General features: G+C 38.1%; 1 protein-coding gene across 1 annotated transcript in view; it reads left to right on the top strand.

The window, feature by feature from the left end:
• IRS1 (insulin receptor substrate 1) overlaps positions 1–11,295 on the top strand; it is a 53,804-nt gene extending 42,509 nt beyond the window's left edge. The window contains exon 2 of the mRNA XM_062638901.1: positions 10,250–11,295. The gene's annotated coding sequence lies outside the window, so the exon portion shown is untranslated. The remainder of the gene's footprint in view (positions 1–10,249) is intronic.
• Positions 11,296–15,700: the final 4,405 nt, after the last annotated feature.

Below are 15,700 nucleotides of genomic sequence, written 5' to 3'. Positions count from 1 at the left end.
AATGAGGGACGCAGAACTGAGCACAATATTTGAGATGCAGCCTCACTAGTGCCAATTACGGGGGGGGCAATCAATTTCCTAGTCCTGCTGATTTCTGATACCAGACAGGATGCTACTGGCCACTTTGGACGCCTGGGCACGTGGCTGGCAGAACAGTCACTCTGAAAGAAAAGTAAGTATTTATGTGCCTAGAATAGTTATTTTTAGGGTATTTAGTCAACGGTTTTTCTGTTGCATGGCTGAGCTGGAGCATAGACCAGTAGTGGGTTACATAGTTGTTAGACTTGACAGTGAAAGGAGGCACATGGTGATGTCTGTCACAGTATTTTGTCTTGAGGACCTTTACTTCTGTATGCCAAAGTTAATCCTTTTTCCTAGTCCTGCTTGCTTCTCCTTCTAGCACATTTTAGGTTTTGAACTGCCAAAAGTATGCCTAGTTTTGGGCATCAAGAAAACTGTGCTCCATCAGCAACACTAATTTGAGCAGTACTATAGTCAGTAAGACTAGCAGTTTCAATAAATACTTGTCAGATACTATCTTGCTGAAGCAATTCTAAAACTGTTATTGGTGCTTAACTAGTGTAATATTAAGCTGTTTTGTGTTAGAGACCTTGTGTGTAATGTGTGTTTTGAGAAATATTTTGGATTAAATTGATACTGGAGTATTATTAATATAATTTATTTGGGGGAGAGGTTTAAATGTAGCATCAATTACTTTTGTAATCACTGAGACTATCAGCAGTCCAAGATAATTAAAAATTCCTCTCTTGGTTAAGACAACTGGGTGGCCAGTGGTACAAGTTTGTGTTGTAGGTTATGAGAACATGGAGAACCTTCTATTTTATGACATTATATAGTACAGTCATACGGTATAATAAGGCTGAATTGTTACATATTTTTTCACAGTTAATGTGTAGTGGATGTTTTCAGTCACTGATTAACCAAAACATCTTAATGAGATGTGATATCATGTGCAGATCCTTTTGTGTGCATGCTAACCCTTTAATCTGTATTACGATATGCTTTTAGTTTTTAATTGACTTAACCTAATAGCTTCTAAAGGGTTATCCTTAATACTAGATTTGACAACTGATGGAAGATTTATGTGTCACAATAATACGGTATCTATCATCTAGTGAGATTCTTACTGATACTGTCATGAACAACTTCCATTATATGACAAAAATTTCCATGTGGAATGTTTTTTAAAAGAATTTAAGTAAGAAATATTGAATTAAAAAGTCTGACTGCAAATTCTGAGATGAGAAAAACTTTACTTTGACTTGTGCTTGTGTAATTACACAGTTTCATAATGCTAAATGGGTGTTAAAATTATATCAGATAATAAATGTGACTGTTGATTAGTTTCTAATTTGAAATCATGGCAGTTGAATAAGTGAAGATTACTCCATTTAAGCAGTTACTAACTCTAAAATACAATACTGGTAGTCGTTCAGGCTATTAGGATTTCACTGAATGAAACTTCAAAAAAAACAGCAGTAGAAGGCTTGGTTTGTCTGATTGGTCTTTATAATTTGGACTTAACTCACAGGTGTATCCAAGCAGGGCTCCCCCTCCATGAGAGCTTGTCAGGTGCTGCTTCCTCTGTCCATATACTTTGAACTTGAGGTAGCTTTACTGACATTTCCTTTGTGCCCTTTCATCACCTTATATTCGCTATTTTCTTATTACTATGTTTTCTGGAAATAAATTGGATGGCAATTGTTTTGAAAACCTAAGCTATATACAAACAAGTATTTCAGTGTTTAGATGGTACGATGAATAGTTTAGCCATGAGCTACCTCAGAGCTTGTTAAAATGCTCAGGTTTGTTTTTGAGGTTAATCCCATTGCAGTCTAGAGTATCTTGATTGCTAAATCAGTGGGAGTAGAAAGGTAGAGTAGAGCCCTTGCTTTACCAGTAAAGGCCTATTTTCTTATTTTGGAATTTTGTTTCTTTATTCAACTACTGTATTTGCATGTGGAGTTTAGTTATTTTTGTAAAGCTCTTTTAATATGGAATAATGCTTGGCAGTATATACAGTCGTGAAATATTATTCTTCAGCTTGTAAGCAGTCTTCAGGGAATGAATAATTTTTTTTCTTTTTTCAATTCTTTTTAAAATTCTTTCTATTGTCATCAATATATAGCTGGCCCAATGTTTTATTTATAGCACCTTGTCCAGATGCTGCCAGGCATCTGTTGTCATGTGGGTACTATGAAGACACTCATCACCCTGTTGTCTGGCCCCTGGCACAGTCTGAACTCTTCTGTCAGGTAGCAGTTTTCATCTCACAGTCAAGACACTAAGATACAGGAAGATTAAGGCACAAACCCAATTCCCTGGATGTTACAGTGACTGTGTGTGTTTGAGACATCATGACTTCCCCCTCTTCACAAGAATATTTCATGTAGAAAATAGATGGGGTACATGTTTTATCTGTTTTACATGAGCCCAAGACAGAGTAACTTGAGTAAAACCATAGCGCAAATCAAACCAAGAAGCAGAATTAGATTTCAGGTCTTCCTGCATCCAGTTGTGTGCTTGTCCACGTGCCTGTAGGTTGTATACCCCAGTCACAGCACTTTATTGTTGCAAAAGCTTTTGAGCATGGCTGATGCTTTGGATTTCAGTTACCTGTTTTAAGTGTCAAAGGATTCTGAACATCAGATTTGAAGTGCTGGGAAGAGCAAAACGCCATAGGGCAGTTTTGGGCAGAGAGAGAGAAGGTAAAAAGGTCAGGTCAAATGAGTGCGTACTACTAGAAAGTAGAAATAAATTGTGAATCTATGTGGATGCACATGAAAGTACTTTCTTACTGAAACAAATTTATGTCAGATGTTGTAGACTTGTAAAATTTGTTATCTTCTGGTCTACAGAGGGGAAAACAATGGGTCAAAGCAGTTAACGTAATCCGTTTCATGTCAGACTGATGGTGGTATCTTGGTGAAAAGCTAAATCTGTGGATAAATAGTTGTTTTCTACTCCAGCTTTGGGGTGTAACAAACTTCACTGTTGCTTTTAGCCTTTTGCCAAAGGCCTTCTCATTTTACTTTATTCAAGCACTACTTGTGTTTTCTAGTGTTATTTCTGCAGTATGGTACCGGTTTTGTATTAAAGCATAGCAAACAGTGTCAAAGTAATGGATGCTTTGTTTCTACCTTGGCTTTCAAAACTTAATGTTAAAATTTGTTAGCTTTATGGCATTTCATTTGTTCTTATCCCCTCCTGTTTTCTTGGCATGTTTTTCAGAATGCGTTTTCCAGCACCTCTTTATTATCTGTTTTTGATATTTAATGCACTGTTGTTGGGGATTGAGGAAGTGTTTCATCCAAAATCACTGCAGAACTTCCTTTCCATGCTGCTGCCAGAAGTGCTGCAGACTAGCTACTTAATTTGCACTGGCAAAAATTCAAAGGGAAGGTCAGCTGGCCAGGTTATTCCCCTGTGAGACTTCTGTATGTCTTCCTTTTAAATGTCATTTTTCTTCTTTCTGTTCTACTTTTTCCCCTTACTTGTCCATTGGGAGGAAAATGGCTTCAGCTAAGCCAAGTGGTGTGTGTGAATCATTGCTTTAAGGTGGAATTCTCACAATTTAGCATGTATCATGAGAGTAGTTTCAAGGTAGTTGAGGCTATTTATGTAGAATTTTTAACGTGTTGTTGGGGAAAAGTAAATCTGGCAGAAAATGAGCATTACAAAGTCGGGTCAGAAAAACACAGATGAAAGTGGCAACATCTGGGTGCAGGAATGGGGAACCAGACCACAATGCCAGAAAGACATTTGAAATACAAATTCACAGAAGGATAATGAAAATGAAAATTCAGCAGCTGAGATCTGTTCTCATTATGTGGTAGCTAGACTGGGTGTTATGTGTTGTTGAGCTCCACTGCTGATGTAATTTAGTTGATATAATATGAGCACAGCTTCATTGCACTCAAGTTTGGTCAAATTTAATTGTGTATGTTTAAATTGCTAACAAGCTGAGGGTGTGCGATTGCATCTAAAGGCACGGAGGTTCTCTGCTTCTCCATAGGGAGAGCAGTTATAATGATTCCCAGTGCTGGTGATTTTTATTGAATTCCAAACTACAATAAAAGTAATTAAAAAAAAAAGTGCAAAGAAGACTCATTTGAGAAACAAATTGCATAATGAAATTGTGTTTCGGCATTCCCCTTATTAATATGGTCGATAGAGGGTTATGTTTGATAAAGTTAAATGCTGAGCAATGTTTTCCTCTTTTAAGGATACAGGCATACAAAGTGCACTTCACTATGGCTTTCTTGAACTGGGAATGGGTTATCGGGTCATCAAGGGAAGCTTCAATGCCCCAAATTCTTCAGGGTTAGACTCTTAAAAGCTCAGTGAACTAAAGAGTATGAATTCCAAAATCATGAATGACCCTGGTCATTGAATTTGTAGGTTTCTTTAAATCTTAAAAAAATAAAAAAGGAAGAAATGTTGTCCTAAGAAGGCTGAAGCTATTGCCTACATATTACACATCTAGGTTTAGGTATCCCTTCCCATTATTGCAGTAGGAGAAAACCCTAGGCCAGCAGTGGTTTTATCTGAGGGTCATCAAACACAAACAGTGCTGTGAAGACTTTTGGAGAAACATTATGAGAAGAGTTGGGACGAACTTGGAATATCGATCCTGTGAGATGCTACATTCCCTGCCTTCATGGTAACATCATTATTTTCAGTCCTGAAACAAAGGGAATTTCTCTTAATGTAAGCTGGACTCAACCTTTAGTTCATATGCCAGGTGCTTGGGGCAGGCAATGCTTGGCTTCCTGTCTGCATCAGCAGCCTTTCTTGCTGACCTCAGTGATGGGTTTAGTTTTGTCTTGAGTGAGCTTAAATCAGGTTGACACGCTGTGAAGTTGACATCAAACATACGAATACTTTGCTGGGCAGAAGTTTATCGAAAGAATGTGTGTGGTTTAGCTTGTGTTTTCCTATTGTACTTACACTGCAGGAAATGGGTTCTTAAATGCAAGAACCTGGTTCTGCTCATCATCTCATTTTAAAAGTCTCTTAGTTGTTTGAGTTTTTTCCTCCCCGCCTTCTCTTTATGGGGAGAAATAAAGCGTCCTATGTGGTGAGGATGACTGTTTTTTTCAATTCTGTGCATGAAGGGAGTGATTTTGTCTGAATTCACAGCAAAAAGACCATACCATCTATTGCTGGTCCTTAGGTTCCTCTGTCAATGGATGATAACCTAAATGAAGAAAAAAGGGATGAAAACACCAAATCTAGTTACTTGGCCAGATAGGGAAGGACTTGATGAAACCAAATTGTCGGTAATTCCCCACTTAATGACATTCACCAGAAAGCTGAAATAGGCATTTTGGGGTACAATGAAGAAAACCTTATCTGGGCTTATTTAATGTAGATTATAGCCTGTCAAGTTAAATAGCAATGTTGTAATTACTTTGTTTAGTTCTATTTTGAATTCCTTTTGTTAGTGTTCAGGCTGTGATTAACATACTAGAGCAACCATTGTGTCTTTTTGCATTCCTTTACTCTTTCAACAGTCCATGTGAGATTGGAAAAACTGTACAATGTGCGTGCATCTCTCTGAAAAGAAGCTATTTGAGCTAGTTTAAATTTTGGTTGATGTTTTTTATTCATCTGGATGCGATACTTCCCATATCTGTGCACACGTCAGTAATGCCAAGAAAATCGGAAACAGGCGCTATTTATGATCATCAGTATGAACACAAAAAAGTGGATTAATTCAGGTTTTAAGTAGGTGTGCACCACTTCATTATCATTAAGATGCAGATGTCACCAAGACAAGACCTGTAAATGAGCTTTTCAGGACTACTTAACATGTTTACTTTGTGTCAGATTTCTAAGTGGTACCTGCCCAGACAAAGGGTGCCTGGGCTGCCTGCAGACCTGAGTTTGTGAAATTCTGCACGTCTGCTGCTGTATTTTCATAATGGCTATCTTTTTATTTTGAGCTTTTGTTCCTGAGCTTTTTAGTTTTTACTGGGTGGGTGTGTTAATTATGGAGTCAATCACCGTTTAATCTACACAAATAGGATACTTCACATGATCCTAAGTAAACAACAAATGTGTTTACTTTTAAAACCTTTTATTTATAACTAGTAACTTTGACAGATGGTCTTCAACCAATCCTTGTTGTTCACTGTTTCAAATGAGATGCTGGTGGAGGTACAGTTTAGGAGCATATGTTTTGTTTAGCAAGGTTGATGGGAGAGTTGGGAAATGATCCTCTTTCAGTAGATCTGGAAAAATCAGTGTTTTCTTCAGCTGGGAGTCATCTTTCCATTGACCTGGCTCTGTTACCTATGGATTTGTTTCCTAAACAGATGTCCAGCTCAACACTGGAGAGTATGGCAATGTGATAAGTAGGTCTGACATTCGGGAGCCACATTTGGCATATTAATCAGTGACAAAATAGTTGCATTTATTTGCTAAAATGGTCATGGAGCTTCAGCAGCAACTCTGCCGTGTTTCACTTGTTTTGAAATGAAATGACCCTTGGAAGGGCATTTCTATTGGTGTTTTAGGGATGAGATGTATTACTGGCCTTTAATAGTAAATAGAAGTTTAAACTGGCTACTGGAAAGTCTTTTGCTGAAGATCATTTGAGTTTTCACTTTCATTTCTTTTGATGTGTTTGTTCCTCCTTGGTTACTTTTCAAAGAAAATGGATTGTAAGGATTACACTTTAAATATACCTTAACAACACATCTATTTCACGTATGAAAATTCTGTTAACTTCAGGATACTCTGCTCTCAGTGAGTTCAAATTTTCACCAACTCCCCGATAATGGAAATAAAATGAAGTATCGACTTATTTTTAGTTACTGGATTTAAGAATAGGACTTCAGCTGTAATGGGATCAACAGCTAGCTTTGTCGTATCCAGCCCGAACTAATAGATTTGAGAAGAAAGCATTGACAGCTGGAACATTACGTGAGTGTTATCTGCATGTATGTTGTAACAGATGTTGAGCAGAGACTACTTGTCAAAGGTATCTTGTAGTAACTTTTAAAGATGCTTGTTTGTTTCAGTACATTTTCCTTGCATCACTAATTTTTTCCGTAAAGCCAACCACAAATTGCATTACTGGGGACTCCAGCTGAAACTTATGGTGAATGGGAAATAGATTAAACCCAGGTTTTCCCTTTTCTCTGGTTGCCAACAGTGATGTCAGTAGTTTTAATGATCCTTACCTCAGCTCGCTGTAGTCCTAGCACTCTCTATTAAACACTTGTCTTCTGCACTGTTTTCATATGTTGTTAAGGAAATGCTGATGGCTGTTGATAAGAAACAATGAGGTATCCAGCCCATGACTTCAATTCCAAATAAGGTACTTCCGCCTTGCAACATACTGAAATAGTTCACTGGGGAGAGAGGAGATTCAGATTGTTGTGTCAGAAAACTTAGAAATATTCTTCTAAGTCCAGAAAACTTCATTTGTACAATGAAGTTGAGGGTGGGGCTTTTGGCTGCAAGTTATGCACAAACAAGAGTTCCCTGGATTGAAGGTTTTATAGGTTGACTGTATTTCCAGTGGCCTTGGAGGAGCAGCTTTGCTCTCAGAATAGCTGTTTTCTAGGCATCCTTGTGCATTCAGACAGAACAGGCACTGCTGTCCTGTAGTAGTAGCACAGTTTGTCATTCTCAGTTAGACATTTTTTGTTTTGTGGAAAGAGATTTGTCAGGGGAATTGAGGATTTGAAAACGAGTAGTTGCAGTCAATAATTTCAGATGGTCTGTAGCAAAGTCTAAATTATTTTTCCATCACATAATTAGAAGAAAACAAAAGCTACTGGTACATTTTGATCAAGGAGTGATAGGTAGATTTCCATGTTGTACTGCTGAAGATCCTGGAGGTGCTGTTATGATCTTGAAACTGCTCCATGCCCTTGTCCTGTCATACATGCAACTGAAGTTTGTATGAAATGCAGCCTGTACCAGTTGGTGTCCTGGATGCTTCTGGCTCTTTATCCCAAGTCTCAAACTCTTGGATAGTTTAGCCTTGGATGTTTCACTCTTATTACACCTGTGCAGGTCTTCAATATCTGAGTGTCTGGATTTCAGTAACTGTGGGTTTCCTCAGTATTATTTTCTTAGTGAATTCTTCAAGGAGTGTTTTGTTTTTCAGATAGACTTGTTACTCTCTTTGTTTGCTCTTCTGACTTCTGAATCCAGGAATGAATGCCTGCTAGTAGCAGCTGTGATGACTTGGCCATATTGGTTGAACTGGTGAGAAATTGATTGGATGGGCCATTTCATTCAATACATAATATATTTAAGTTTAGATGACCTGAATACTAGTGAAGAGGTGTAAAACTTGGCTCTGATAAGGAAAATTATGATTTATGTACTTAAAATCCCATAGCAGAATAATATATAGTAATAGAAAAGCTGTTACTTGCTTTCCTTTAGCTTGCTCTGTACATGCAAGGCAGGTTGGGCTGTGGGGCCCTGCTGGTGGGCACTCAACTGTTCCTCTGGCCATGCTGGACAGGAGCTGGGTGCGAAACACCTGCCTCGGATGTGCATCATGCAAATCACACACACTATGCACCTCCATTTAAATGAAGCCATTTTCCTTTGTTGCTCATCTTTATTAATAAAGTATGGCATTACTGGCTAATTTTAGGTCCAGCGTAGTTGAAAGATGCAAAGCTATGTGAAGCTGTATATAGATATTTGGGTAGGAACATTCCACTAGATCGCAATGTGAGCACAGAAGAAAGTTGAAAGTAAATAAGAGATCTGTGAGATAATTCTCCAGGGAGTTTTCACAGCATACCACACATCATTTGCAGGGATAGGCTTTCCTTTCGCTTGAAGGACCACACAAAGTAAATTCTGTTTCTTGGGCAATTAAAGAATATAGGACAGGAGGTCTTTTCAGTTTTTCTTACTCCAACATGTCTATGGGAGGCCTTATTTGTACTGAGGAAAATGCACTGTTTACCTATATTTTCAGGAGCGTAGTTAATATCAAATATAGAAATAGACACACTTTTATGTAAAATCTAAGTCTTACTTCATCAGATTTTAGACAAAACTCCTGAAATGTAAACGATGGCAGTCCTCTAACCTCAGTTAAAACAAAAATAGTATTCATTTTATTGGTGCATTTTTCAGTCCCCAGAGGGTATGGCTGCATGCGACTGTAGTGTGAAGAGAGGAGGACAGGGCTGTAATCTGCGGTGGCTTGGGGATTGCATGCTGGCACTGCTGGTTGCTGGCTGGAGGTGTGTATTGTGAAGGTGGGCAGTGGTCAGCTATTGCACAGGGCCTTGGGTGCAGCGGGAGGCACCCAGTGGTGCTTCTGTGTGCGACCTCAACCCTGCATCCTCCAGCAGGGAAACCACTCTCTGCTGGGCCCAAAGCATCTGCTGTGGGATTGTCAGCAGGACACAAGGTAGACGGGCACTAAGAGTGTGCCACCGTGCACTGTGTCACTGGTGATCAGAACTGTTGTACTGGTGACCTGTGTGTATAAAATCAACTGAGAAGCAGAGTTGAGAGGACTTGCTGACACGGGTAGTTGGACTGTGTTCTGAATTAGGGAGGCTGGAGCTGAGAGATGAGAACTGGTGAGAGAGGGTCCAAGGCAGCTTCTGCCATTTATTCTGCAGTAAACCTGTGCTGTACATTATTAGGGTTGCAGGACCTTGCTATTCACCCTGCCCATTCTGAGAGAGAAGGAGAATGTAGTTAAATGTATGGACATTAACAGGGTACAATTCTGGATACGGGGTGTTTTTTTTATAAATTATATGTCAATAGGGAATGGGAATGCTCCATCCCTTGGTCATCCTTCTCATGCAAGCTGTGGCATTTGCAGGTGGCCAGGAAGCCCTACACAGTATCTAATGAATGTAGTGGATAGAAAAGCCAACAGCAGGCTACGGGTTTGAGCTTTTCTTTCTCTTGTTGTAGAAGCTTGTCAGAGTTAATCAGTACGGACAGTTAAATTGTTTCTGCTTAGGTGAATCTCTTACAAGTTCTAAATGTATTTCTGACTGCTTTGAATTTTATTGCCAACATCTGTTTTAAATGCTTTTGGGATTCAGATGCTCGAGTACAGCTTGACTGTGTATGCCATAATTTTTCAAGGTGCTAAGATTTTCAGTTTGGATGATAACTCTAAAGGAAAAAAAAAGTAAAGGAGGAAAGGGAGGGAAATAATTACAGAAAAGCTTTTAAAGTGCCCACGATGCTAATTTTCTTTCTCTTTCAATTTCAGAAAGATGACCTATACAACCTCAGCAAATCGTTCTTTTAACTCATGGGTATCAAGACTATAAATGTTTCATGCTACCACAACTAGGACCTCACCTCCTCCTCCTCCTCTTCCTCTGTAAATGGGTACGATGCATCCAGTTCAGTTTGTTTACTTTACACAAACCTCAGGAGTTAGTTGACTGAGCTGCACATCCTGTGTTGTGCCAAGCAGAAGCACTGTGACACCTGGACAATGAATCTCTCTTACTTCATCCTCTACCATAAGGACTTAGCTGGCCACAATGAACTGATGTGCCCACCACTACATCATGGTGAGAATGGGTATTTTACTAGCACATTTACACAACTTCATTTGCTGCTGAAAACCTGTATGACAAATCATCATTGTAAATTATTACATACAAAACTTAATGTTGGTTGAAAAGTATTAAATATTTAACATAGGTTTTGATTTATACATGTACTTTTTTAATTAAAATGTAACTTTTCCTACAGCACATCATTTTTGATGTGGAACTGAGGTATACTATATTCTGTTGTAAACAGAGTGGGAAACCTGCTTAAAACAAGGCTTCTAAGAATAGAGTGCGGTACTATTCTTGTTTTAAGATTGTAATTCAGAAAATAATATAATATGAGTCATTGGTCCCCGGGCCTTGATTGTACAGTCATATTTACTGATACTGTCAGTTGTAAGATAACCCTGATGTTGAGCTGAGTTCTTTCCAAAAGAAAAATAATTTTGTACTCCTTGTAAAATAATAGTCTGTATTAACTACGATGAAGACAAACATTACTGTATATGGTATTTACAAGTGTCAACTTGAATTCATCAATTGCACAGGTCAAAAAAAAAAAATCAGAAAAAAGAAATCAAAGTCTTCCACTGTATATATTGTAAAGAAAAAAAAGACCAACCAATAGAAAACAAAATGAAAACAAAAAAGGGTGAACTTTTCAGATTGACTCTTTCCCTGGAATGAAAATGTGGGTGTTTGTAAATTCTGGAAATCTCTTTCTATATGTAATAAACTAGATACTGTTTTATCTGCTGTAGTGGTTTTGTTTTTTTTTTTTGTTTGTGTTTTTTTGGTAAGCTGTCTCAAATATCTAAAGTTGTCCCACCAGGTTTCTTTGATGTTTCCATTGTGTGTAATCAAGAATGGCTGTGGATCACCATAGCTTGAGAATAAAGTGAAGTGTGATTAGGTGTAGGAGGGAGTATGCTTCCTTGCATTATTTCACTAAAGCTCTTGTTTCAGTTTTCTGGAAACTCTTCAGGATATAGCCCTCCTTCCACTGAAGTTGGTGGAAGAATTCAGAGCAAGTTATATCACTGGAAGCCATAGCAAGACTTCAGCATAGAATTGAAAAAGATCATTCCAGTTGATTTTCTGGAAATCAGGTAATCTAACAGCAAGAAGAAGGATGAGGAAGGATTTTTCTGCAACTCTCCTCTGATCCACTCTGGTTCTGTGCGCATAGAAATGCGCATAGCATTTGCGGAGCTTTTGGGAACTGGAAAAATACCAAGATCATGGATTTCCAAGTGAAGTGTTGTTGAAGTGATAATTGAACTTGAAGCTGTGTCAGGTCCCAGTTGGTCCTTCCTGCTTCTGTGAAGCAGCTCCACGGACCAGTGCACATTTGACAGAATTCTTGTAATCAGAAAAAGTCAGGCACTCAAAGCACCAGCTCTTCATGCAGGAAGGCTCTCAAACCCTCAAGGAAAGGGTTTCTTCCCCTGAGATGTTTGTGATGTCTGGGGTTAGGCTGTGGTTAATGCAATGTCCTCTGCTGACTGCAATATAGATGAAAGACCATTGCACAGCGATTTTTCACCTCTCCTTTTGCTGGAGGCTTATCATTCCCTTAGATCTCCTGGTATTATTGCACATACATAACCGCTTTGACCCTGTCAAGTCAAAATATTCACTTAAGAAAGGATGTGCAGCTGTAAAATACTTAAATCATTCTAGATCACTGGGAACAATTGCTGGCAGACTGGCGGGTGTTATTGCATGGTGAAGCTGCAGCCTGAGAAGGACCTGCAACTGCCACAGACCTTTGGAGATCTTGGCCTTTGCTGACAGAACAGTCTCCTCCCAAAGAGGCTGATACCAGTCAGTAAAGGACAAGAGGCTTTGCTTCTTTGCCATGTAGGAAGGGGCAAGTTGATCTACAGTAGCTTGCTTATTATTCCTGATGAATATTGGTGTGTATTTTTCTATTCATATCTAAGAAGGCAGCACTTGCTATAAAAAGAAAGCCACATGCATCAGGCCAGTATTTAAATTTGTAAGTTACACATTTTCATTTATCTTAAATGTTTATCTTTTTTTCTTTCATGCTTTTTTTTTCAGTGGGGTTTTAGTTGCAATGAAAACTTGTGTATCTTCTGGAGTGAAAACATAAAAACAAGTCACCCCAACCCCTTTGCTTACAGCCTTTTCCAGCTTAATGAATTAACATAAATGTTCACTGTGTTGATTTGGTTGCTAAATATTAGCTTGTGTTGATGTTGAAGTGCCTTGGATAGAACAGTATTTTATGGCCATTGTGCTTTCCTTTGTTTCAGATAATTTGCATGCTCTGGCAATTACTGAAATAATAGGTTTGTAGGCACTGGAAGCTACTGTTAAGTGTTAAAAGGCATTAGTGAGTACATTTAATCTTGGTAGAAGTATTTCACAGTGATCCATCTATGAGCAAATTTTTTTCATAAAATATGAATTTAAAAAAATTGTAGGAATCGGCACTGGTCATTACAGAAGGGAAGGGGAGGGAGGATGGTGCTGTCTGGTGGGTTTACATTCATGTTAATAGTAATGTACAGCCAGAGGAACAGCTTGTTAATTATGTTAATGTGCATTGTGTTTATGTTAATCGTCTTTTTTTCCCTAGTAAAATTAAACATGCTTATTTAGCAAATGTTTTCAAAAGGTTTTGAAGCAAAACGCATTCATAACCAAACCTGAGACTCTTGATTCTTTTCCCGCATAGATCTTTATGCTTATAAATTGCAAACTTTAATAAATAGACCATTATGAACCAAACCCTTTTAAATTAAAGCTTAAATGACTCAAAAATATGGTACTATACTATCTTATCCTTTTATGAATTCTTTTGTTCTGTCTGCCGCAGAACAGATTATCATTTCTTTACATTTGAAAATGAGCAAATGGGATCAGTCCTGTATCAGCTAGTAAAACTCTGATGCTCAGGAGTTTATTTTGCTTTGATTTTTTTTTTTCAAGTGGAAGTTTCTGGTTATTATTTGAGTTCCTTTTTGGCTCTATTACAGAGACAACTTCAGTTTTCAAAAACTCTGTACTGAATGCATTTATTAGTACTGTTGGTTGAAAATGAGTGGGGTTGGAAAAACCATTTCAAGCAGTCTCTAGGAGCACAAGCAACACTTACACACTTAGGTTTTTGCAAGGCTTGCTTTGTTCAAGCTCAGTTTGATGCTGAATTGTCATGTATGTTGTAGAACTCCTTAGATAATTTTTTTGTCCTTCTAGTTTTGATATTAACCTCTTTAATAAGTATTTAAAATGTCATATATGCCTCCTATAGTGTTTATTAGGTTTTTTTTTCCCCAGCAGAAGTACAAATTCAGAAAGCAAAAAGGAAACTCAGGCCACATTTACAAGCATATTCCAGTGCTGTAGTCTTACTTTCTGTATGTTTAAGAACTAAGCATCTGTGTCCATCTTGCTACCAGCTGACTTTTAGCTGAAGCTATTATTCATGCCCTCCATTATACTCAAGAGGTGTGTAATGGGTATTATGTGCTTAAAATGCTATCAAATTAGTGTGTGCCCTATTTCAGTTACATAACTCTATTCTGCAGAAACAGATTAATGCAGCAATATGAACAGCCTTCACATTTGTTTTTGAAATGATTAGCTGAAGCTAGTACTTGGTAGCAGCTTAAGTACAGCATGTCAACTGTTAATTGAATCAATCTGAATAGATGTTCGAGTGCTTTGTTCTGCAATTTAATTCACCTAAGACAGCTTAGTTTAAAGAAGGAATACTGAAAATAAGGAGGTTAAGGTGAATCTTTTGTCCATCTCATGTGTGATCTCCAACCCATCTTCTGATACAACTGATGGGGATTTTTTTGGGATTGGTTTGGGTTTTTTGCAGCCTTCAGGACTTTAGGCTACTTCACTGGTGTAAAGTGATGGTATTCACCCTTGTGCAGTTCACCTTGTATTTACTTGCTTATTAGTGATTTCACTGAGTTGTGACTTTGAAAATACCGTAAGTTGTGTCTTGAATACCTAATGCTTCATGAAGCTCACTGGTAGCAAGTTTTCTGTAAAAGGTTCCGTGCCATTCTGAGCTCCTGATCTGAGTCATTAGATGGTTTGAAAATTGGTACTTTACATTACCCAAGAGTCAGAGAAAAGTAACTGCTGGGAAATGCGCCTGGTTAATTTATGGCTGCTGTACAACCTGTAGAAAGGCTCTGTTTGGTTGGTATGCCTCTGGCTGTGGATCCCCAGAAATACCATTTCTGCTCTATTAGGATACTTGGCAGTTATATTTGGAGATGGGCAGTAAGAGAAGAAAATAAAACATATATGTCTTCTGTAGATTAAACCAATTGAATATATACCAGAGAAATCAAGTTATCTGTAGGCAGATAAACTGTGTTGGATCGGAACAACAGGAAGAGGTGTTATTATGTGTCACAGCTTGAAAAAACATGGTTATGACTTTTCAGCTACTCTTAGGCCCTGCTTCTATCTATAGAAATTGAAGGACTGATTAGAGGAAAGAGACCTGGCTGGAGAACTCACCTACTATGTTTATAGAAGGTAGAGTGTTGCAAGATAAGAAACATTAAAGCAACAATGCTTTTACAGAATTGATAAAAAGTTAAAAATACCAGATAAAGTCTTTGATATTTTTGCCAGTAATTTCTTTTAAAGAAAAATTCTGCCTTGCAGCTCTGTTCCTTCCTGCATATCCAAAGGCTTGTGGCATTACGGTATATTGTATGCAGCAGTCACAATCTCTGCCTTTCTTTTATACTTATATATTTTCATTTCAAAATCAGTCTGGCACAATTTGGCTGTTTGATGTCATGATTGAACCCTACATGTATAGAATTGGGGCTCAAAGTCTACCCTGCTCTGCGTAGCTGTGCTGTACAGGGGCTGGAGAGAACTTCCTGAGGGGTCCTCTTGCTGCTCTAGGAAGTGGTAGCTCCTGTCTCCCATTCTCTATTTTTGTTTGTTTGATTTAATAACTAATTACTAATTAGGCTGAATAAAATGTCAGTTACACCATGAATTTTTTATTGTCAGCAAAATGTACTAAAGCTGAAATGTCAGGGGTTTTCTCCTCAGTTTATTGTGGGCAGGGGTACTGCCCTTTAAGTTTTCCTCCCTGCAGTGGTAATGCTCTGATTTTCCACTTTTTTGGATGCTAACTG

Source organism: Pezoporus occidentalis, unplaced genomic scaffold, assembly GCF_034315485.1.
Source record: "Pezoporus occidentalis ecotype Australia unplaced genomic scaffold, CSIRO_AGI_Poc_V1 ctg59, whole genome shotgun sequence".
In the NCBI taxonomy this organism is placed as follows: domain Eukaryota; kingdom Metazoa; phylum Chordata; class Aves; order Psittaciformes; family Psittacidae; genus Pezoporus; species Pezoporus occidentalis.
This window is presented reverse-complemented; position numbering and strand designations above follow the sequence as displayed.